This window comes from Callorhinus ursinus, unplaced genomic scaffold (assembly GCF_003265705.2).
Source record: "Callorhinus ursinus isolate GAN/ISIS: 27379988/994484 unplaced genomic scaffold, GSC_fseal_2.0 scaffold25, whole genome shotgun sequence".
Classification (NCBI taxonomy): Eukaryota; Metazoa; Chordata; class Mammalia; order Carnivora; family Otariidae; genus Callorhinus; species Callorhinus ursinus.
The window spans coordinates 37632192-37656427 of NW_027397087.1; the positions used below are offsets into that span (position 1 = coordinate 37632192).

General features: G+C 38.4%; 1 protein-coding gene across 6 annotated transcripts in view; it reads right to left on the bottom strand.

Moving 5' to 3' along the window:
- The window catches only part of NPTN (neuroplastin), a 71489-nt gene that overhangs the window by 36150 nt on the left and 11103 nt on the right, over positions 1-24236 (bottom strand). The window lies entirely within an intron of this gene.

Genomic DNA, 24236 nt, shown 5'->3' on the forward strand with positions numbered 1-24236 from the left:
CAGCTCAGCAGTAGAACCAACAGCAACGGCAATCCAGCTCATTGCCAACAGAGGGACTATGCCTTCCACAATTCCATGAGTTCATAGAACTAGAGAACTCTCCTGAAAAGTCAGTCTTAAAAATAACCATGGTACTTGACAGGCTCTGTCTACACAGTTTACTTGCCTAGCTCCCAGAGGCCAGCTCATAAAGAATAAGAAATATGTAATGATGAATTAAATTCTATGGTGAAGGCTAGGCCTCAACAATATTGCCAGGCATTGTTCAGGAATTAAAGTTGATGCCTACCTCCACTTGTCCATAATTTGCTTTAGGTTACACTCCCATAAGACAAGGTGGCAATGGCAGAAAGAGAGTAGAAAATCCAGACTTAATTGAAGAACTTGGGAGTAGGATCTATAATAAACTAAATCACAGCGCAAGCATACTCTCTCTCACCCATTTACTCCACCTAGGGTTCATCAGCACTTCTACCAATTCAGGCAGTATCCTAAGGTACAGGGCAAGAGCGGCTGGTCAATTTCTCTGGGGACCAAGCTGACCCCTCTGGAGTGAGCAGAGTGGGGCCAGGATCTACCAACATCAGATTAAAAACATTCCAAAGGAAAGGTATAAATTAAATGGAACAGCTTTCCTACAGTCCAGAATCCAAGGATATAAAGGAGCTGGCTGAAAATGGAGGTTACTAAGTGGAGAATTTTCTGTTTATATCCACAGAAGTACTTGCCTTTGGAAATAAATTCCACCCCATGGACCTGAGAACCCTAAGAGAGGTACTATACTTACTTAAGTAAAGGACAAGACCTCCAAATTCATACTAGTCTTTCAATTCATAAAACACTGAGAATCTGGGGAGGACAGGAATCCAGTAATCAACAGCCTCAGACTAAATGTTCTGCCTTGAAAATGCTATTCTAAACTACCTCTTCAGATCGTGTCAGTTCCTTGTAAGGAACCATCTACCAGAGGCCCCAAGAAGCCAAAAAGATGTCACTCTCAGATGCAGGGGAAGTTTCAGAATTTCAGAAAGGAGACACCAATCCCCAGCAATGAAAAGCTGAGCTCACTTCCAGGTAAGTGGTAATCAAGGAGCCGTGTCCTAATTTCACAAACTGCCACCTGCCTACCCGTCAAAGTCAATGCCAACTAATATAGAAGGACAGGTAAAGGAAGCTGGTTCCATTCATTTTACTACTGGTTTAATCACCATGGAAAACTGGTTATCAGTAAATCCCTAGGAAGCAGTAAAGAGCAGTACTCTGTTTTAATCACACTCTCAATCATTAAGTGTAAATTACAAAAGCTCTTATTCTCACATTTTCTGTAAACTGGGGGAGTTTATGTCTTCTCAAACACTGTGATTATGCACACTGTCCTCGACTTATGATGGGGTTACATCCTGATAAAGCCATTGTAAGTTAAATTATTTCTAAAGCCGAAAATGCATTTAATACACCTAACCTACAGAACATCACAGCTTAGTCTAGCCTACCTTAAACATGCTCGGAGCACTTACACAGGCCTACCGTTGGGCAAAATCATGTAACAAAACAACTACTTTGTAAGTGTTGAATATCTCATATAATTTATTGAATGCTAAACGGAGAATGAAAAACAGAATGGCTGTATGAGTCCGGAACAGTTTGGTCTATTGGTTGTTTACCCTCGGGAAAGCCTGGCTGACTGGGAGCTGCAGCTCACTGCTGCGGCCCGCAACCATGAGGGAGGAAGGGCCTGCGAAAAGATCAATATTCAAAATTCAAAATATGGTGTCTATTGAATATGTATCACTTTTGCACCATCATAAAGTTGAAAAGTTTTAAGTTGAACCACAGTAAATCAGGGACCATCTACTTGATCACCCTCTAGAAACCTGTTAGTGGGTTTGTTTTGTATTTTGTCCCCTTCTGAAATGCAGGCTGACATTTAAGCCTCTTTATCAATCTACTGACTATGCTAATGTAAAAGGAATGCCTGCAAGTATGTCCAGAACCCCAAGAACCCAACCAATTCCAGTGTAATCTCAAATCCCAACGCTACACAATTCAAAGGTAGCTGAGAAACAGCGTGAACACAATTCCCACTGCACAGAACCAAGCAAGTCACTCAACCTGACACTGCCACCCTTGGGCAAGACTCACTACTAAGGAGGAAGGAATGCTGATCTGATTTAGTTTAATTTTCTACCTACACACAGGAAAATGGGACTAAGTCAAAAATAAATGTTCTTTGAATTAGTAAATTATATGGCATATATTTAAATAAACATCTAAAAACAAGATTTAAAATCCCTTAAAACACTAACAACAGACATCTACGTGTTCTTTGAAAGCTATTATTATTTATTATTAGCCATGTGCACCAACAGGTAACATTTTCTAAGTATGTGTTATGTGTTAAGAGACAATGTGCTAATAAGCACTTTGTGTTACCTCATTTAATCCCCACAACAGTCCTATAAGATAGGTGCCACCATAACACCCTTAAAGATGGAAACTAAGGCCCAAAAAAGTTAACTACTTTGCCCACAGTCACAAGCTAATAGTGAAAGAGTCTGGCCTGAAATCCAGATGTGTCCAAAGCCAAAGCATGGTCTCCTAATAACTTTGCACAACTGTGGTCAATATCCCTTACTAAAATAGAAAAAGGTTTTAAAAATTAAAGATATTTTTTGTCACCACTTAAATGTAATTAATTAATAATTTCTGACTACAAAAACAAGGACCTGTCCATTGGAATGTGCAGCACACTGTGGTCACTAACTCCTTAAAATTATAATCCTAGTAAAGAATGGAGATAGAGAAGCATTGGATCAAAGAGTTCCCCAAGCAAGGGGTGTGTGCGTGTGCGTGTATTGGGGGACAGAGGGGAAAAGTGAGAAAACAAAAGAAAAGATGGTTCAAAAGCAAGATTGCCCCCTAGTTCTGATGATTTCATCACCCTGCTCTTGAGAAGGCTGGCTTCATAGGAGGGAAGAGTTTAAAAACATTAGATGCATTTCTCTGATACTGTGGTCAGTGGGCAAATTAACAAAGGGCAGTACCTAAAATTTTTATAAAACTTAACAGTTTACAAAGTGCTTCCATGCACATCACATCGCATTTCATTCACATAGTTTCACAAGGTTCATAGGGCAGGCACAGAGAGAGGTTCATAACTTGCCCAAGACGGCTCAGGTAGCTAATCTTGAGCAGAGATGGGATCAGAATGCAGGTCTTCAGCAATTAGTCTACTGTTCTTCCCATTAAACTGTACTGCCTCTAACCAAACCAAGCACAGGATTCCTTGATAGCTGAACATGCATCAAAAAACCATGAAAACAAATCTATTTCTCCTCCTAGAAGCAGGGAAAAGAAAAAACAAAAAACCTCTCTACACAGTATCGTGAAATCACAATTAGCAAAGGAAAGTTATTAGCAATCATCTACCTCATTATCCATCCAAAATTAGCTACAGTTCAGGAGAAGAGAAGAGCCAGCTTGCAGCAGCAGCAGCAGGAAGAGGCAGACAGCTCAGAGCCTGACTCACTGCCCTGCCTTTCATCACCAAGGGCTCTCAGTCAAGTATGTGCCCTCAACATAAGAGGACACAACTGCCTGAAGTTGGGAGGCCAGCAGAAGGATCTGTTTGATCTCCAGGTCAAAGCCCATCCAATATTTTGGAAAAAGCCAAAATTTCTGAAAAAGAGCCTCCTACCCCTTCCCCACCATCATCTCTACCCACTGTAACATGTAACGAGGCTCAGATCTCAAACAGGTTTGAGAAAGTGCATTCGGTTCAACAATGATAAAGGAAGCTGAAAGGTGGTCACAGGTTTGGGGGAAGGGAGAGACTAGAAGCTGGGGTTGGAGGAGGACAGCAAGCACAGTACAAAAAAATGACAGTAAAACCGGGAAAGCAGTAATATAAAATTGCATAACTGGGGATGGGGGATGGGAAGCGAAGATGACAGCTGGGGCTAGCAGCCGGAGAAAAGGAGGAGCTCTCTGGCAGGAAAAACTGGATGTGTAGATATGTAGCAGCGGGTGAGAAGAAAAAGGGAACACAGAAGAGCAAGTTGAGCCCAATCCCAAGAAAACCGCTTTTACATATGCCCCAAGGAAGCAAAAAAGCTAACCTAAGTCCCACACAGGACCTGAGACCATCAGTGATTTTTACAGCTGAAATTCTCACGTACCTCCAGGGCAAGCTCTGAACAGGTAACAAGACTTAACTTCTCTCCCCCTCTCTCTCTCAGCTGACTACTGCCAAGGCCAGGCTTTTAAATCTAGCCTGCTTTTATCACCTTTTATTTATTTATTTTTTTAAACAGCTGTTCCCTTCAAGCCCCTGTTTACTACTAATTCCCTGTGGGTGGCTCATGCTGTTGTCTCTTGCATGCCTCATAATAAAGAGAAAATGACAGCCAAGGACAAAAGAGCATTTCCCTCCCCCCATCTCACCCTCAAACACACCCTCATATCATATACATCAAAAAGAAAAAAGACTAAGACAAGCTATCTCTAACTGTGGTTTTAGGCATAGTATTTCAAATCTATTTAAACAACTGTGAACTGCTACAAGGCTGTATACACAGGCTGTACACATCTCGCCTATTTTTTTTTTTAAAGATTTTATTTATTTGAGAGAGAGAGAGAGAGAAAGAGTGAGCACGAGCAGGGGGAGAGGCAGAGGGAGAAAGGGAGAAGCAGACTCTGCTGAGCAGAAGCCCGATACGGGGCTCGATCCCAAGACCCTGGGATCATGACCTGAGCTGAAGGCAGATGCTTAACTGACAGAGCCACCCAGGCGCCCCACATCTTGCTTATCCTTACTGTTAATTTAAGAATTATCATCACTATTCCTTAACAACAAAGACAGGTCTTAAATCCATACGCACTTAGTCTGTATGTAACCATCAAGGGTAAGGCAGGCCTGAAGCCCTGGGAGTGGATGAAAACGGGATAACCTCATTTTCTGCTGCAGCAAGTATCTGGGTCTGATCTCAAGGATTAGTCTGATCTGTAGGTAGAAATGGCAGCAATTACAAAGCATTTCCCAAAATTTAACCTACTCCTTTCTTAGCTACCTCTATCAGGCAGACATGACAACGGTTTAGGACTGTTCCCATCACTAGTTTCTGCCAGGGCCCACTCTTCATTTAGAAAGTGTACCATCCAAATGGCTAAAGAAATCTGCTCAGCATTTTAGCCAGCTCTGTTTTGGAGAAACAGGGAAATCCAGTTTGAAGGAGACTACGTAGTTTAGTGATTAAAAGCAGCAAACTCTAAAATCAGATTGTCTGGAGGTGCAATCAATAACTATATGACCTCAGACAAGTGACCTAACCTCTCTGAGCTTCTCCTAATCTGTAGAAAGAGGTAAATAATAGTAGCAACCTCATGGTGTTACTGTGAGGATTAAATGAAATAACACAGCTTAAAACAGTGCCTGGCACATGGTAAGTACTCAATAATGTTAGCTATTATTATATGTCTCCACAGAAATAATGCTGAACAGGCCACATGCAATAGCCTTCAGCACTGCTCCACAACAGGCTGCGAAGCAAAAATGTTACATCCAAAATGAGTTCTAAATTAGAATCCAACTTCAAGAAACAACAAAAAATTAACCTTTAAAATAAATTTAGAACCATAATGGAAGTAGATTGCAGAACGCAATGAAAAAGGGAATTTTCATTCCTTCCTATCCTTAGAGCAACCTAGAATGGGGAGAATGATAATAGTGTGAATTCAAGGAATTTGCGAAATGTTACTAGAGTCATAAACCATTAAATCTGAGATATTATGAAAAATGTGAAAAGCCCGGGGCGCCTGGGTGGCTCAGTCATTAAGCGTCTGCCTTCGGCTCAGGTCATGATCCCGGGGTCCTGGGATCAAGCCCCGCATCGGGCTCCCTGCTCAGCGGGAAGCCTGCTTCTCCCTCTCCTTCTCCCCCTGCTTGTGTTCCCTCTCTTGCTGTGTCTCTCTCTGTCAAATAAAATCTTAAAAAAAAAACAATGTGGAAAGCCCAAAAGTAATGAGAATAAAAGGAGGCACAAGATTCTCCTAAAAAAAAAAAAAGTGATGAATAAACCCACCGATTACAAATCAATCTGTTTAGCAATGATATATGGGAAGATACTGAACACTGGGCAGGCCAAACTGTAAATTCACAAAATATAAAATGGTAGTTACAGGATTTTGGACCATGTCAGATTAAGCTTAATTTCATCTGACAGGTCAGCTTTTGAGTCAGTACCTCCACACCTTAAATTCTCTTAACACTGAGTAGTTTCTTCTAACAGGAGTGATGCCATCTTCTTTATTGGGTAGTTGTAAGTCATGTAGTTTATATGGAAGAGCTCTGTAAACTGTAAAGCTCTATGCAAATGTTATTTTAAGACAGAGAAGGGATAAGCATCTGATATGACTGATCTCCAACAAGGATTTTCATTCAGTCCTGTTGTCAATTACCACTGACAAGCTAAACAAGCAAGACCTACCTAGATCCATGGGTCTAAAAGTCAGTGACCAAAAAAAAAAAAAAAAAAAAGGTTAGAAGTATGATAAAAAGAAACCATGGGCTTCTCTCAACCCAGAAAATACAAACAAAATTTTGCCTATAATACAGGGGTGTCCCAGGGGCGCCTGGGTGGCTCAGTCGTTGGGCGTCTGCCTCATCCTCAGGTCATGATCCTAGGGTCCTGGGATCAAGCCCGGCGTCGGGCTCCCTGCTCAGCGGGAAGCCTGCTTCTCCCTCTCCCACTCCCCCTGATTGTGTTCCCTCTCACTGTCTCGCTGTCAAATATATAAAATCTTTATTAAAAAAAAAAAATACAGGGGTGTCCCAGACTCCAGGTTAGACATTTGTGTCTCAATTGTATTGCTATTGAGTGAACAGATAAGGGTCTTTCTAGTAAGCTGAGAGCTGCCCACCTTATAGGGAAATGAGGCATGGTTTACATCTAGGTTGGATTCTTCAACTTCTTCAACCTCAATATCCTCCTCTGAAAACTGGGGATAATAATCCCTACCTTCATAAAGTCATGGTGAAGTTCACATAAACAATGGTATATAAAATTACTCTGTAACCTATACGGCTATAAATGAGATAATACAGGGGGCCATTCTGTGCAAGCATTCTAGTCTGTAACAAAGGATGACTTATACCAGCCCTGGAGGTTCTAAGACTCACCCATGGGGGAGAGGGGTTGTCTACTGCACTTTTTCTTAATTTTTCAATTTTCCAAAGGAATAAAAGCATTGAAAACCAATGACCCAAAGAATTTAAATATGTTTCAAATAGAAAGTGACATTAAATAAGGTAGAGTTGCCAGCAATTAATAATAAAATTTAGAATTCTGGTCCCCTCTTGCATTTCTTCTTGTATATGTAACATGCTCCAGGGGGCACAATAACACCAGCCTAGGACCCTGAATGTCCTTGAAAGGGCTCTAATAGATTGGAAGCTCTGCTTATATGTTATTTATTAGAAAATCCTGGCCACTTAAGTCTTTTACAGACATCAAATAAAGAGCTTCATTATTAAAGACACTCCTTGAGACTAACAACATTTCTTCCTCATTCCAAGAAGGAAAGAGGCATTTTAGTTTAATCTTGAACAAAGAGAGTGAGGCTAAATATAACTGATCAGGTCCCATTTTGATTGTGATATCAATATGACTATAACCTTAGTTTTTAAAAACTAAGGATGTGTCCAAGGGGAAAAATGCAATAGCCACAAACTGATATCAAGCTAGTCTTTTTAGGAAACTTTAGGAAATCTACTTAACTCCACAAATAGTACTCAAGCTGCTAGTACACAAAGGAAAAAAAGCTAGTTTTGCTAGCCATTAAAAACCAAGGATGTCTCATCCAAAGGAAATAGACAAATGAATATAAATCAGCTGTATCTTAAAGGGTGTTTTTAATGAAAGGTCTGGTTTCAAACAGTAAAACCCTTATATATTTAAGCAAATGCTCATAAAAATTCTATTCCAATAGACTGTCAAAAATAGCTATGGACCAATCTAGAACTAGACCCAAATGAACTATGAGGCCAAAACCAATTTTTTTGTGTGTGGTCCAGGGGGGGTGGGGGTGGGGAACAGTTACAGAGCATGCCTCAGTTGACCCTCCAGTTAGGATTTATTAAAGGCAAAATGAAAACAATATGCTAGAAAGGTTGAATACTCCAATTAAAGAACCAATCTCACAGCCAAGGGTAATTACTAATGAAAAGCTGATCTTCACTAATTACTTTTCCTGTGAAATTCACTTAACCTGTAGATTCAATATAATATTTTTATTTATTTATTTATTTGAGAGAGCACACAAGCAGGAGGAGGGCAGGGGGAGAAGGTGAGAGAGAATCTCAAGCAGACTCCCCATCTAGCATAGAGCCCAAAGCAGGGCTGGATCTCAGGACCCTGAGATCACTCAACCGAATGAAGCACCCAGGCACCCCTAGATTCAGTATAACTTTTGATAACAAACTCATTTTCTGTCCCTGACAATATCCAATCAGGATTTAAAGGTTAAACATAACACAATTCAGCTCATTCTTCAGAGGATGATACAATTCAATCTCATTTTTTTTTTTTACAGTGGTGGGCAGCAAAGCAAAGTTTACTGAGCGATAGTACAAAGCTCCCGAAGAGGGATGGGACCCAAGAGAGGTGCCCTCATCTCACTCTTTCATCATCACATATCCCCCATGAGAATGACCATGAACATAAGCAGCGCAAGCTGACAGTCTGAATATAATCTAGAAGAGATTTTAACTGAAAGAGGTAGGAAACCCGCCTTCTTTTAAACAACCATTCCCAGAAACCAGAGTCAAATAGTTTGCACATAGGGATATTCAATCTTTGAATCACATCCCAGAATGTTAGGTAACATAGTCCCAGTCTTCTCTTCTGAGGAATTATTTCCAAAGCATAAATAGCATATAGTGGAAACCACACTGGAAACTTTGTTATTATATGTCAAAAGCAAAACTTTTCTTAGATGGCAGAATCCTACAGCAGCTATTCTTAAACCTTATTATGCATCAGAATCATCTGTTAAAACACAGACTGCTAGGCCCCATCCCAAGATTCTGATACCATAGGTCTGAAGCAGGGCCTGGGAATGTGCATTTCTAACAAGTTCTCAGGTGATACTGGTGGTGTTGGTTCACAGACCACACTCTGACAATTAATTTCTTAGTGTGAAACTGCTGAATTTTTTAGCTTTTTCAAAGAGAAGGGAAATATAGGCATAGGAGCCACACAGGTGTTTCTGAAACGAAGTAATACCTAGAAAGTGAGTCTAATTCATAACCAAAAGAGCCAATGTGGCAAAAATGGTTGCTAAAAAACTATCACTCACTAGGAGTTATGCTCCCTTCAGCAACACATATACTATGACTTCATAATAACTTTTATCTTGTCTTTGTTCTAGTTCTCATTCTCTAAATTGCAAGCATGCTTTTAATTCAATTTACCATTTTTTGAGGGCCTCTTTACTAAAAACTATACACAGGGATAATTAAACATTGCTGCAGGGCGTCTGGGTGGCTCAGTCGTCAGGCGTCTGCCTTGGGCTCAGGTGTCCTGGGATCAATCCCTGCGTTGGGCGTTGGGCTCCCTGCTCCGCGGGAGGCCTGCTTCTCCCTCTCCCGCTCCCCCTGCTTGTGTTCCCTCTCTCGCTGCGTCTCTCACTGTCAAATAAATAAATAAATAATCTTTAAAAAATAATAAAATAAAAAAATAAACATTGTTCCTAAATAAACAAAATAAACTTTGTTCCTAAAGAGAGCTCAGCCTTGAAGACGACACAGAAAAAATAATCAAAATACAATACAACTGATAACAGCTACTTTCACAACAGATGTACAAAAGACAACAGGAACATATAAGAAATAGCTAATTTTGCTGTGGCTGATATATGCACAGAAAACTTATGCATGAAATCTAAGTTTAGCCTTGTCAGTTGTGGGGAGAGGGGAGATGGTCTTGCTCTAGGCAGGAGTAAACAGTTATGAGCACAGGGTTGAGAAGTGGCAGAATGGTTCTAGATACAGCTGAAAAAAATCCACATTTTTTGAGTGCTTTTATATACCAAACACCTGTTAAGTACTCATGTTACTCAGAAAAATGAGACAGTCTATAACCTCAAGACCTCACAATTTAAGGAGAATGACAAGCATCCTGCAGGCTAAGCAGCCTGGACTTCTTTCTACAGAACAAGCAATGTGACCAATCTGACTGGTGGCAGTATGAAGGATAGATCAGAAGAAAGGGGTCAGAAAACTCCTTCGATAGTCCAAATTAAAAATGAGTGTGAACTAAGTAAGAGTAGCTGTAGAAATGATGAAAAGGTGATGGATTTGAGAAATGTTTAAGGGAATGAATCAACTGAAATTGCTGACCACAGGGTGAAGGGTGATACTGTAAATGGAATAAAGGAAGCTGAACACAGAGTTGGCTTTGAAGGCACATACAGGATAAGCTATGCTGATGAGATGTTCAGATGTAGTTAAAAATATGGATCTGTTATTCAGGAGAGAGGTGGAGGCTGGAAATACGCACTTGGGAATTATCAGCTTAGATGGAAGTTGAAGCCAAGGGAGGAGATGAGATCACTCAGGGAGGATGAAAAAGGAACTGAGAATGGAACTTTCTACATAATTACACTTCTTTCCAAATGATTCACCACTGAATGCAATGCACTTTTGCTAGGATACAATACACCAAAATAGGAATTAATTCCCTTATCTGGACAACACTTCTAATAAGCTCAGGTAAATAATTTATTATTCTGCTTTGGAAGATTTAAAAGAAGGGTCTTCTCATGTTCTTGCTGTTAATGACTCAGATACCGGCACAGGATCCATACCAGAAGCTCCCAAAGCAGCATTAGACTTTGAGTACAGTGCCTAATACTATTCACCTTTACAAAAAATCCTTAACCTCTCTTAAAAACAGCACCCATTTGGTTCCAAAGATTATTTTGGGAAACATTTTTTCTTGGGAAGAAGTTTATCCTTAATACCAATCAAATTTTCTCAACTTTTGAAAAGGAAAACATATGGAATCTCAGCCTAACGTCCAAGACTAAACCAGCTCTCACTCTGCACCTCTGCAGTAAACTACTGGACACAAATAAAACCAGTATGCCACAGAACAAGTGAATGCAGAAGGGCGGAGAGGAAAGAAAATCAACAGGAATGTAGCCATTTCCATGACGTACTGCAATGTTTATGTTCTTTTTCTCACCTTATGGTCCTCTTCAATATTTCTATAAAGATTAACCAGATATGAATTTGGAAAATAAGGACAGTAACACACAAGCAAATGACTAAGAGATTCTCCACTTTGACAATGGCATGGAACAGGGAATTTCCTTCCCCCATCTAGGCTCCAATGGTCTCTCAATTTAAAAAACTGAGGATATTCAATAAAACTATGAGTCTTATTCTGAATTTTTAAAAATGAGTTATGAAAAGAGATAAATCTGACTCCATCTATTAACCATACTGACAATGTACTGAAATTGCAAGCTTTCCCACTACTTAAGTCATAACGATGGCAAAATTATTTATATGGTGAGATTAAGCAACAGGATCTAAGGAATATTTGGTATTACATACTTCATGGAGATCTGTATTTCTCTCCAAATTCTGAACAATTTACATAGTTATAGTTCATTCCCGGAATTTCAGTTGCATCTCCAAAAGGGGCAATATAGTATGAAGAAAGCTTTATGTTTAAATGGTGAAAGGGGAGCCACAGGGCAAATCATTCTTAAAGCAACAAGCAATTTCACCCCCATTAAATGGGAATTTAACATACATTCAATCTGCTGTTAGAAGAATTAAGATCCTACTTGTGGAATTTACTAAGCCTATTCAGAAAGAGACTATCAAGAACACATTCTTAAAATTAAACACAATCCAGACAATGAAATATTATTCAGTGTTAAAAAGAAAGGAGCTATCAAGCCATGAAAAGACATAGAGAAGCCTTAAACGTATATTACTAAGTAAAAAAACCAATCCGAAAAGGTTATATACTGTATAATTCCAATTATATGACATTCTAGAAAAGGCTGAACTATGGAGACAGTAAAAAGATCAGTAGCTGCCAAGGGCTAAGGGGGAGGGAAAGAAAGGATGAACAGGTGGAACACAGGACTTTTAGGGCTGTGAAACTATTCTCTATGACACTATAATGTGGGTACGCGTAATGACCTGTATCCACAACTCCTAGAATGGACAACACTGAGAAGGAACTCTAACGTAAACTATGGACTTAGGGTGATAATGTGGTATCATTGTGGGTTCACTAATTGTAACAAACGTACCACTCTGACAGGAATGGTGTTAGTGGAGAAGGCTATATGTGTGGGTGGGGGCAGGGTACATATAGTTAATTCTCTGTACTTTTTCTTAATTTTGCTGTGAACCCAAACTGCCCTAAAGAATAAAGTCCATTAAAAATAATTAAATATACCAAATGAAAAATACTTATAATCATGCACTGAGATTTATTTGCCCGTGGCATTTAGTTCCTGACTGCAGATAATTTTTAAAGGTTTGAGAGAGAGAGATAAAGCATGTGTGTGCGTGCGCACACACACACTCAAGCAGAGGGAGAGAATCTTCAAGCAGACTCCCCACTGAGTGCGCAGCCTGATGTGGGGCTCAATCCCACAACCCATGAGATCATGACCTGAGTCGAAACCAAGAGTCAGATGTTCAACTGACTGAGCCACCCACGTGCCCGGGTGCAGGTAATTTCTTTTTAAATGACACATTAATGCAAAACTATCTTTGAGCAATGAGAATTTAGTTTAGCCCAGACAAGCGAAGTGATATCCACCCATCTTGTGTTTATGATGCAAGAAGAGAAAACACAGAGCTCTTTTCTAGCCTATAAATCATCTTAAACCTTGAGATCACCCACACTTCCCATGAGACTGTCTTTACAACGCCCTCCTAACTCCACTAAACAGAAATCTCTCAGCTTAGAGAAAAACATATTACCCAACATAGGAAGACATTTCATATACCTTCATCATTTTAAGTACCCAAGGGCAGATACTACACTTTTGGGTAAGGCAACCACATAATTTATTATGTAAATCAGGACACTTCTGGGGTGCCCGGTGGCTCAGTCAGTGGAGCATCTGACTCTTGATCTCAGCTCAGGTCTTGATCTCAGGGTCGTGAGTTCAAGCCCTGCGCTGGGCTCAATGCTGGGTGTGGAGTCTACTCAAAAAAACAAAAAAACAAAAAGAAAAAATCACCAAGTAAACCAGGACACTTTTGCTATGTATAATTATGATGGGACAACTGGCACCAATTGAGAATTATAGCTACCCCACTAATGGGGAACCTAGAGGTTGTGCAGCGTAAAATCAAGCAATTAGAATGGAGCTATCCCAGAATAAAACTCCAGGTTAATTCACTTTCAATTCTAAATACAGTATATTTGTGATTTACAAACTTTTCCCAAGAACTTTGAGCAATAATTTTCCAAGACCCCTTTGACTGTTAAAACACCTATGTCTCAGATTTAAATATATCTAGTCCTACAAAGCCCCTCCAAATTTCCAGGTTTTTTCTTCCCCTCTATTAAAACTGGTAAGACCTCAACCCTATTCTCCTATATTCAATATTATTTGGTATCTATACCACCCTTGGCTAAGACAAATTCCCCACTAACCAGAACCTCTTGCCTTACTATAAAGTATGCATCATATTCAAGCCCTACCGCCTTGGTTTCAAATGACAGTATACAAAGACCAGTGAACCCTAAGGTTGGCAAAAGGTAAGTTTCCTACTTGGTAGTCTGAAGGCATTATCATATCTAGTAAAATTATAAACCCTGGTACAAATAGGCCAAGATTATACAGGCTAGCATTAACTCTCTAAAATGTATTATCAGGTACTTTCTGATAGTGTTTCAGAAATGAATACCAAACTTCATGGTAATAAAATGCTAGACATACCAATTTAAATTGGGACTTTAAGGAAAGTATAATAATGTATAAAAATTGTCCCATTTAATATATATGTTTAGTCTGAAACCTCAGTTTCCTTGTGTATACAATCCTAAGACTGGAATAGAAGATTTCTATGGTCTTTTCTAATAGAACTAATATTCTATAAAACTACATATAATAATCTGAAATGCAGCATTTTATGAATCCATGAAGATGCATAAGGCAGTATTATGCTTGTGCGAGAGTATATTTTAATAGACTGTAAATTATTTGGAAACCAGAACAGGCCTCTAATTTTGTATCCCCACAATGCCTTGCTGCACATATAACAGTCAATAATACTTGTTAAAAGAATGTTGAGAAATACAATTCTCATTAACTGAGGATTAAGGATCAAACCCTTTCATCAAGTTTCAACCTATTAACAACTTAAAATGTGCTAGTAATTAGTATGTTAATGAGCAGTATAATAAAGGAAACCGTATCTCTTAAATTAGTGGAGATTTTCAGAATATCAGTGTCATCTTTCTGAATATCGACAGAATCATGAATTCTAGAAAACTAGACTATGGTATATTTGAATTTACCATAGAGGCCCTAGAAGTTACTTTAAAAAAATCAAATCAGTCTGTTTTCTTGCCATGCATCCATTAGTACTAACAAGGGATTAAGAGCTGAATTTAAATAGATTTTTGATTTAAAAAAATAAAAAACGGATTTTGACTTGAGATTTTACTTTACAATTGGAATGCAACTTTCCCATTCTTTTCCAAATTAGGTAGTGATGCCACCCACCATCCATCCCAAAAGAGAAGGAAATTCAGATTTCCCTGTAAACCTCCCAGAATCAAAAACAAACAGCCTAGAAATTTCTTCTTTGAAAAGATAACCTTTTAAGAAATCCTTTGTGGGGGGAAGGGCAGGAAGTAGGACATGTTCTAATCATTCTTAAAAAAACAAAAACAACAACAAAAAAACCCAAAAAGATTACTAACAGGTAACTGAATGTCTCTGAAAACAAATTCATTGTAAGAGCACCTACCCTTTACTGATCATTTATATGTGTCAAGCACAGTGCAAAGTCTATTACATAATCTAACTCACTTCATTAAAATACAGTCTACTGCTTAAGGCTGTTGTTGCCATTCTACAGATCTGCAGAAGCAGGATGCACACCCTGGCAGTTATGATTCCAGAATTCAAAACACGACACTATTTTGCCTGACAGTAATACTTTGTTTACTGCGGACAATTAGAACTAAATAATATCCTATATACATTATGTAATCCAAAAACATTTTATCTTAGAATGACTATCACACAGCGTGTTCTACTTTTCCCTCGTCAATGTTCCCAGTTCAGGCCTTTATCAATTTACAACCATCCCAGATTATCTAAGTTACCTATATGGAAATTCTATGTGGGTCTATGATTTTTAAAAGTATTTGGCATTATTAACTGTGACCTATTGTTTTAAGCTAGTGTTCCTAACTAGTAAACTGGAACTTAGATTTCTAGTTCTTACTGGCAGATCCCCAAGGTGGTTGCTAAAACCACACACCCTGAAGATTTTTCCTCCCACAGAAGGATGAAAACTAATAGCACTTTCAATCCTTTTCCAGGCAGGGACTTTAACAGCATACCTCTGCAATCCTATCTTGTGCATATTCTCGAATTTCAAAACTCAAGGCAAACGACAAGCAGGTCTTTCTCATAAAGAGTCTCATAAATCTTGCAATAAAAATTATTTTACCAAGTCATAGGATGATTATATTTGTGCTATTTACAGTCTGCCTGAAAGAGATCATCTCTTCTTTTTGTCTTATAACTATAGACAAATCTGTTAGTATAAATATTTCAATCACTGACTTTTTGCAAAGTATCCATAGGACATCTCCGAGGCAGCTATCAAGACTGAGCAAGTAGATTGTGAACCAAAGGTAAGATACCTTGTGCAAAAAAAAAAAAATTTTTTGTTTCAGTAGGTCTACAAAGAGGTCACCCATATCATCAATTTTAAAATTTTGCTCCCCCAACCTTAAGGAGTTTTTGAAACAATTAGGAGATTCCCTCCCCTCCTAAACAGCTCTACTTTTATCTAATTAACAAACTGAGATTCTACTTAATTTTTAAATAAAAAGAAAAAAATTTTCAGCTGCTAAAAGTTGAAAACTTAAATCTAATTCTTGCCCCAGTCTGATACTTAACATATACCATTGTCCAAAGAGGCTCTAATTCAGTTGCAGTGCCTTACTAGAATCAAAATATTCTTAATCCTATTCACTAATGTTCTATCCACTAAAATCTGCTCCCTCTTTGATTCCTCAGGAAATCCCAAAATCCAGTCAAACAACCCAAATCTGTTATATTCTCCTTTCACAGTTACTTATTTGTAATTTGATCATCTTGTTTCAGGTCTTCATTACCTCCTAACTCCATGATACCTCCTAACTCCATACTTCCTAACTAACTCCATGATACTTCCTAACTAACTCCATGATACCTCCTAACTAACTTCATGATACCTCCCAACTCCATGACACCTAACAAACTCCATGATAACCTCCTAACAAACTCCATGATAACCTCCTAACAAACTCCATGATACCTCCTAACAAACTCCATAATACCCCCTAACTCCATGATACCTCCTAACTCCATGATTATGTAGTACCTCCACCTCCACAATGAGATGGAAGATCAGGTTATTTACTTACCTAGTCTCCCAAACATCAGCAAAATATTGCTGCTTCTCTTGAAAAGGGACAGCAAAATTGAATCCAGAACGCTTCCACTAAAAATTACCAGAGTTGTCCCAGGAATTATCTACATGGTTACAATATCAAATGTGTGAACATTCAAAATTTCTGACAAAAAATATGTCTCAGGATAAAAAAAGAGTACTATATCATTCTTTTTCATTTAATAAAGCTTTTTCCCTGTTTGGAATGAGAAAGGCCCTCTCAATGGACCAATTTCAATATAAAGAATTCAGTCATCAGCAACATAATTCCCTTCAGCGACAATGAGTAACAACAGATGTATTCTAGGGGCTCCATATACTTACATAAATGAAAATGTATGTCACTCCAATTACCATATTTGAAAAAGGAAGGCTATAAATACCAAGATAAATTATATCATAATTAATACTACTAGAGCTTTACAGTCTATAAAATTATATGTCTACATAAAACAAGCTTTGAAAGGATACACAAAAGACTATTAACAGTGCTTGTTCCTGGGGAGTGAGAATCAAGACGTAAAAGGAGGAACTTTAATATTTTACCTTATACACCTGGGTATTATTTGAAATATAAATGTAAGCAAGTCCTTTCATAATTTTTTTAATCCGTAACTTTCCCCTTTTTCAAAAACGTAAATGAAATAATTCCATGTCAAAATGGTTAACAACTATCCCAGGCAGGAAGATTTATCCTCCCTGTCTGCTAATATTCCCTCCTACAGTAAGTTATATCTATCCTTTGAAAATTCAACCTGATGAAAACTTCATTTTATGTTAGGTTGATATGGCTGACAAGTTTATGCAGCCAGTTACCTCAGGCTCACCTTGTACTAACTACTGGGCCTCTCAAGTTTTTCCAATGGTGTATTTTGAGAATTTAAGACTCGACACAATTCTTGAGCTGTTTCAGTGACAAAAGGATGGTGTTGCAGAATGGTAAGGTGACACTCTAAGACACTACTAAAAACACATTCCACTCAAATTCTTACCCATTCTAACTTTAAAGCTGCTAAAATGTACATACCTGTTACTGAAATACAAGTGCTAGCCATCTCATACTTCTAATGGTAATTTCTCAGCAATTTTCACTACAGTTTAATGTTGTTCCTAAAGAACAAACTACTACTCTGTATACTTTTTTTTTCTTTAATGCACATCAAAATTTGCCCTTTCATCCTACAGCTGTAAAATCTGATTACCCCTAGCACCACCCCCACCCCATAACTGAATTTTAATGTCTACCTGCCACTGGGTAGCAAATTATATGCTCCATAGGCAGACATTTCAGAATGTTTCATGTGCACTCCACAGTAAGTGGTAGCTTTGCAGGGAAGCACTAAAATTTACCAGCCCACAGCAAGTACCTTACAGTTTATAATCAATATTCATTACTAGCCACCTGCCTAGAATTCTTTCTGCCTTGATGTTCTCAGTTCTATAAGGAATTAATTTCCTTTGTGACTAGGCCTCAAAGACTAGCTGAGCTGTTTCTGAAAAATATGGACATTATGACCTTGTGGAGATTAAAAATTTTAAGAGCATGTTAGAAAAATCTCCATCATACAATGAAAATCATTATAAACTATTAGGAAAAGCAAAAATACCCAGAAGTCACAATATACAAACACTCCAGCTCAAAAACATGAGTCAACTAAACTAACCTTTGCATATGACAAGCAGAATAGAATTTGCTACCCCTCTGCCTCAAAAAGATTCAAATACAATAGGACAAAGAATTTAAAAGTACCAAATGTTTATCTAGAAACAATGGAAGATACCAGAAGGGATGAGGCCAAGTAGGTACAGGTAAGACTAACATTAAGATAGAAAAAATAGGAGAGAAAAAAAGGACTTAAAAAAAATTAAATATATACCATATATACACTATTTAATTATATAATTAAAGCATAAAGCTCCTAAAAAGGACTCAAAACCATATTGTGGAGGAAAACAGACAAACAAGAGAATTCTGAGGACAAGAATAAAGGAATAAAGCACATGTTTCTTGTATTGCCTTAAACATTTAGGCCCGTCTTAATGCCTAAAGTTACAAAGAATTTTCTGCTGCTAGAAGTATGAAGACGAGATGTACAGCAAAACATATATGCCTTTAAAGCATTTTACAAGAACCAAGAAAATGTGGAACTTTTAAAACATTCACTGAACTGGAAGAAAATCACACACGTGAGTTTCCTAGTGACAATCATGTTGCTAAATTTCTAACTCAAGCAACAACTATAAAAATGTCACTACTATAAGCATAATCTAATTTTGAAGGTGCTATAAAGTACTGTAGTACTAGCAATATTACCCACTCTACCATTACTTCAAAAATAAACAGCACTGCAGGACACCTGGGTGGCACATCAGTTAAGCATCCCACTCTTGGTTTCCACACAGGTTGTGATCTCAGAGTCGTGGACCAGGACTGAAGTCGGGGTCTGTGCTCAGTGAGGAGCCTGCTTGGGTTTCTCCCCGCCTCTTCCTCTGCTCCTCCCCACCCCTTGCGCTGTCTCTCAAATAAACAAATAAATCTTTATAAATAAAGAGGTAGATAGCACTGCTAAACATATTATTGCTGTGCTAAGGTTGAAAGCCAACCTGAAAGACTAAGGAGGTTGATCATTTGGAATTAGCATGTTTAGTGTTAGCATCAGGCTCCAAAGACCTTAAATGGTTGATAGGTTGTGTGTTAACCAAAAAAAAATCATTTTAATTACTTCCTTGCTTTTATTAAAAATAAAAAGGGACTAATATCTCCCATATTAGAGATTTCAAATTTCATAATCATTTCACTATAAAAACACACAACTAGCTTTCAGATTAAAAAGTAAACCAAGATAACTGAAAGGATAATAGTGAAAGAAACTGTTATCAAACACCTATCTTGTGTCAGGTATCATGCTAGGTGATTTACATAAGCAATCCCATTCTAACACTACTCTATGCGGTGTGCATTCCACCTCATCCACAGATAAGGAAACAGGGATTAAGAGAATTAACAAGGGGCACGTGGGTGGTTTTGCGGTTAAGCGTCTGCCTTTGGCTCAAGTCACGATCCCAGGGGCCTGGGATCGAGCCCCACATCGGGCTCCCAGCTCAGTGGAGAGTCTGCTTCTCCCTTTCTCTCTCCCTCTCCTCTCCCCCTGCTCGTGCTCTCTCTCTCAAATAAATAATCTTAAAAAAAAGAGAGAGAGAGAGAAAGAAAAAAAAAATTGCCAAATATCAGGACTCCAATCAAATGTCTCAGGTTTCAAAATTCATAATATAATCCTTTGGTAAGGAGCATGCAAAACGGGGCCCACTGACAGTTTTATTTGACCAGTATTTTTAGAAGTCCAACTTGCAGGGTTTTCACAGTCAAAGCATGTATTGTATTCTCCAGTTTAGCAAACGGTACTTGCCTAGCTTTTGCAATAAATGAGTTTGCAGCCCCTGCTCTAAAGCACGTTAACCAAAAGAATAAAAACAAGTGAACAGCTGCTCTCCTTGCCTTTCCATTCCTAGAAGAGGTGTGGCTTTGACCAGTGGTTGTCCTGGGGACTAGGTACTATAATCCTCTATCTAAGGATACTTACAAGTGGAGGGACTCATAGAAATATTTTCAGTGGAGACTGTTCTGCCTTTTATGGAGCATTCTGGAGATTTGTGGGTATATTCTTGGTTGACATGTGATTGATTACTAGCCTCTAGAGGGCCAGGTCCAGGGATCCTCAACATCCCACAAAATAGGAAACGTCTTAAACAACAAAGAGTTGTCCCTCTTCCTACACTACTTGCAAATGGCATTCAAGATGAAAAACTTGTTCTGAGCCTAGAACCAACCTAACTCTGTTTTAAATATAACACACAAAGTATTCTTACATGGTTTTAATCACCACTCGGTTTTCCAGGAATGCAACTACCATGCAGAGTAAGAATAGACTGGACTTTGTTTCATTTGGAACTTCACCAAAAGTTGTTCACCTTCTCAGAAAATGACATTGTCAATAGCAGTGCCACCTGTGGTATTTGAGTCACCTTTACAGCAAGACTACTGCATTTGTAACTGTCACATTCTTGGTTTTTCTACATATGGATATAAACAGTAGGCTACCTCATTGCCTTCCTGTGCAGCCATGCCTAAACATTCGGACCAAACTACTGTATTACTATTTTCTCCTTTATGTTACATTTAGGGCATTACATTTTTTTCTCTTAATGTGTAGGTAGAGTAAAATATCTGTGAATTTCATTCAGGATATCCTGAATGAAAGAGGGAACGGGCATGAAGAGTAACAGGATGTCCCTATAACCAGATTTAACTTGAGATGACAGCAGTACTGGGAAGCACACTTCAAAGATTATAGAAATTCAGTATCAGCCTTCCCCAGGAGAGGGAGGATAATTCAGTGAAACACATTCTTAAAAAAAAGGGGGGGGGCATCTGGGTGGCTCAGTCAGTTAAGTGTCCAACTCTTGATTTCAGCCCAGGTCATGATCTCAGGGTAGTGAGATAGAGCCCACGTTGGACTCCATGTTGGGTGTGGAGCCTGCTTAAGATTCTCTCTCTCCCTTCCCCTCTCTGCCCCTCCCTCACCTCTAAAAAGAATAAAATAAATAAAATAATAAAATAAAATTCACATTCTAAGATAGTCATCATTTATCAGAAGAACCAACCTTGAAATAATCTTGCCCTTCTCATTAGCATTTCATTTTCCTCTTCAATTTCCTATAAACCATCATAGTTGCAGTTAACCTATAAGGGTAAATATTTTATAAAGTACAAGGCCCTATAACTCAAAGTTATACATACATGCCACTTTACAATATAGCAGTTTATAAAGCACTTTCCCACACATTATCATTTAATTTAATGAAAACCCTGTGGATTAAGTACTAACCTAATTTTAAAAATAGGAACCATGGCAACTAAAATGGAAATAGGAATTCAAGGCTACTGCCAAATCCAGTGCTTTTTCTATTCAACTACACTGCTCCACAAAATAACATTTTAACACAGGTTTTATTTACATTTTACATTCACGGTGGGGACAGAGTATCAGTTTATCTTGTAATATGGTCTCCAATTGAGTTCAGACATCAAATTTAAACTAATTTTCTAGTTTCATAAAAACCATGAATTATTTTGAACACCTCTTAAACCTGCCTTAAACATATTTAAAATAAATATGTGTAAGTATAGGTATGATCATGCTTTATGCTACTTAATATCCTTAATATCATTCACGCTGGAACCTATTTTTTTTTTAATTTACTGGAGAGAGAGAGAGAGAAACAGCACAAATAGGAGGGGCAGAGGGAGAGGGAGGATAGATCTCAAGAAGACTCTCTGCTGAGCATGGAGCCCGATGGGGGCTCGATCCCAGGACCCCAAGATCATGACCTGAGCTGAACACCAAGAGTCAGATGCTTAACTGACTGAGCCACCCAGGCACCCCCACCCTGGAACATACGCATTGTGCAATTCTTGTTATTCTTATAGCTGCCTCACCCTGGCCCACACCAAAAGACAGAAGGTAAAATCTCTTATACCAAATTACTAATACAGGGTGACACACCTCTGGTCAAAGACCTTGTAACTAAAGCTCATGAAACCATGATTTTCTTAGTATTAAAAACTTACCTGTAAAGAAATCACATCCGTCAACTGCAGAGCTAACATCTACTTTCTGACTCTCTAAATCAGGTGGTTATAATTCAGCAAGTGAAAAATTAGAATAGAACCCACTAGGAGGAAAAGGGTGTGTGGTCAGTCACATCTTCACTCATATACATTTCTCTTCTTCCATGCTAAGAATGCAAATATATTCCAAGCCCCAAGGTAAAATGTGAAAAAGGACAATCCTTGAACAAATAGCCCCAGAATCATCTTTATCATATACCCTCAGGCAATAGTGCCCTAAATTTTAAAATATTTTAGGTAAGGAGAAAAGAGGGGAGTTGATAAAACAACCACCTAAGAGCCTGTGCTCACATCCCTCCTGAAAATAGCTTCAATTTTTAAAGAATAAAAATCCTACTCTGTCAAACATAACAGAATTGAAGAAAACATATAGAAATGCGAGTAACCAAACTAAAACACTACCCTAAACTATATTTTCTCACACAAAATTTGCAATATGACAATATGCAAATTTTAATATGACAATTTTGGTCATATTAAATCCACTTTAAAAAGATTTAATACAAACTCTCACTCTTTGCAGATGATAGGATACTGTATGTGGAAAACCCAAAAGACTCCACCCCAAAACTGCTAGAACTCATACAGGAATTCAGTAAAGTAGCAGGATATAAAATCAATGCACAGAAATCAGTGGCATTCCTATACACCAACAAGACAGAAGAGAGACAAATCAAGGAGTCGATCCCCTTTACAATTGCACCCAAAACCATAAGATACCTAGGAATAAATGTAACCAAAGAGGCAAAGGATCTGTACTCAGAAAACTTTAAAATACTCATGAAAGAAATTGAAGAAGACACAAAGAAATGGAAAAACGTTCCATGCTCATGGATTGGAAGAACAAACATTGTGAAGATGTCAGTGCTACCTAGAGCAATCTACACATTCAATGCAATCCCCATCAAAATACCATCCACCTTTTTCAAAGAAATGGAACAAATAATCCTAAAATTTGTATGGAACCAGAAGAGACCCCGAATAGCCAGAGGAATGTTGAAAAAGAAAAGCAAAGCTGGCGGCATCACAATTCCAGATTTCCAGCTCTATTACAAAGCTGTCATCATCAAGACAGTATGGTACTGGCACAAAAACAGACACATCGATCAATGGAACAGAATCGAGAGCCCAGAAATGGACCCTCAACTCTATGGTCAACTCATCTTGGACAAAGCAGGAAAGAATGTCCAATGGAAAAAAGACAGTCTCTTCAACAAATGGTGTTGGGAAAATTGGACAGCCACATGCAGAAGAATGAAACTGGACGATTTCTTTACACCACACACAAAAATAGACTCCAAATGGTTGAAAGACCTAAACGTGAGACAGGAGTCCATCAAAATCCTAAAGGAGAACACAGGCAGCAACCTCTTCGACCTCAGCCGCAGCAACTTCTTCCTAGAAACATCGCCAAAGGCAAGGGAAGAAAGGGCAAAAATGAACTATTGGGATTTCATCAAGATAAAAAGCTTTTGCACAGCAAAAGAAACAGTCCACAAAACCAAAAGACAACCGACAGAATGGGAGAAAATATTTGCAAATGACATATCAGATAAAGGGCTAGTATCCAAAATCTATAAAGAACTTATCAAACTCAACACCCAAAGAACAAATAATCCAATCAAGAAATGGGCAGAAGACATGAACAGACATTTTTCCAAAGAAGACATCCAAATGGCCAACAGACACATGAAAAAGTGCTCAACATCGCTCGGCATCAGGGAAATCCAAATCAAAACCTCAAAGAGATACCACCTCACACCCGTCAGAATGGCTAAAATTAACAAGTCAGGAAATGACAGATGTTGGCGGGGATGTGGAGAAAGAGGA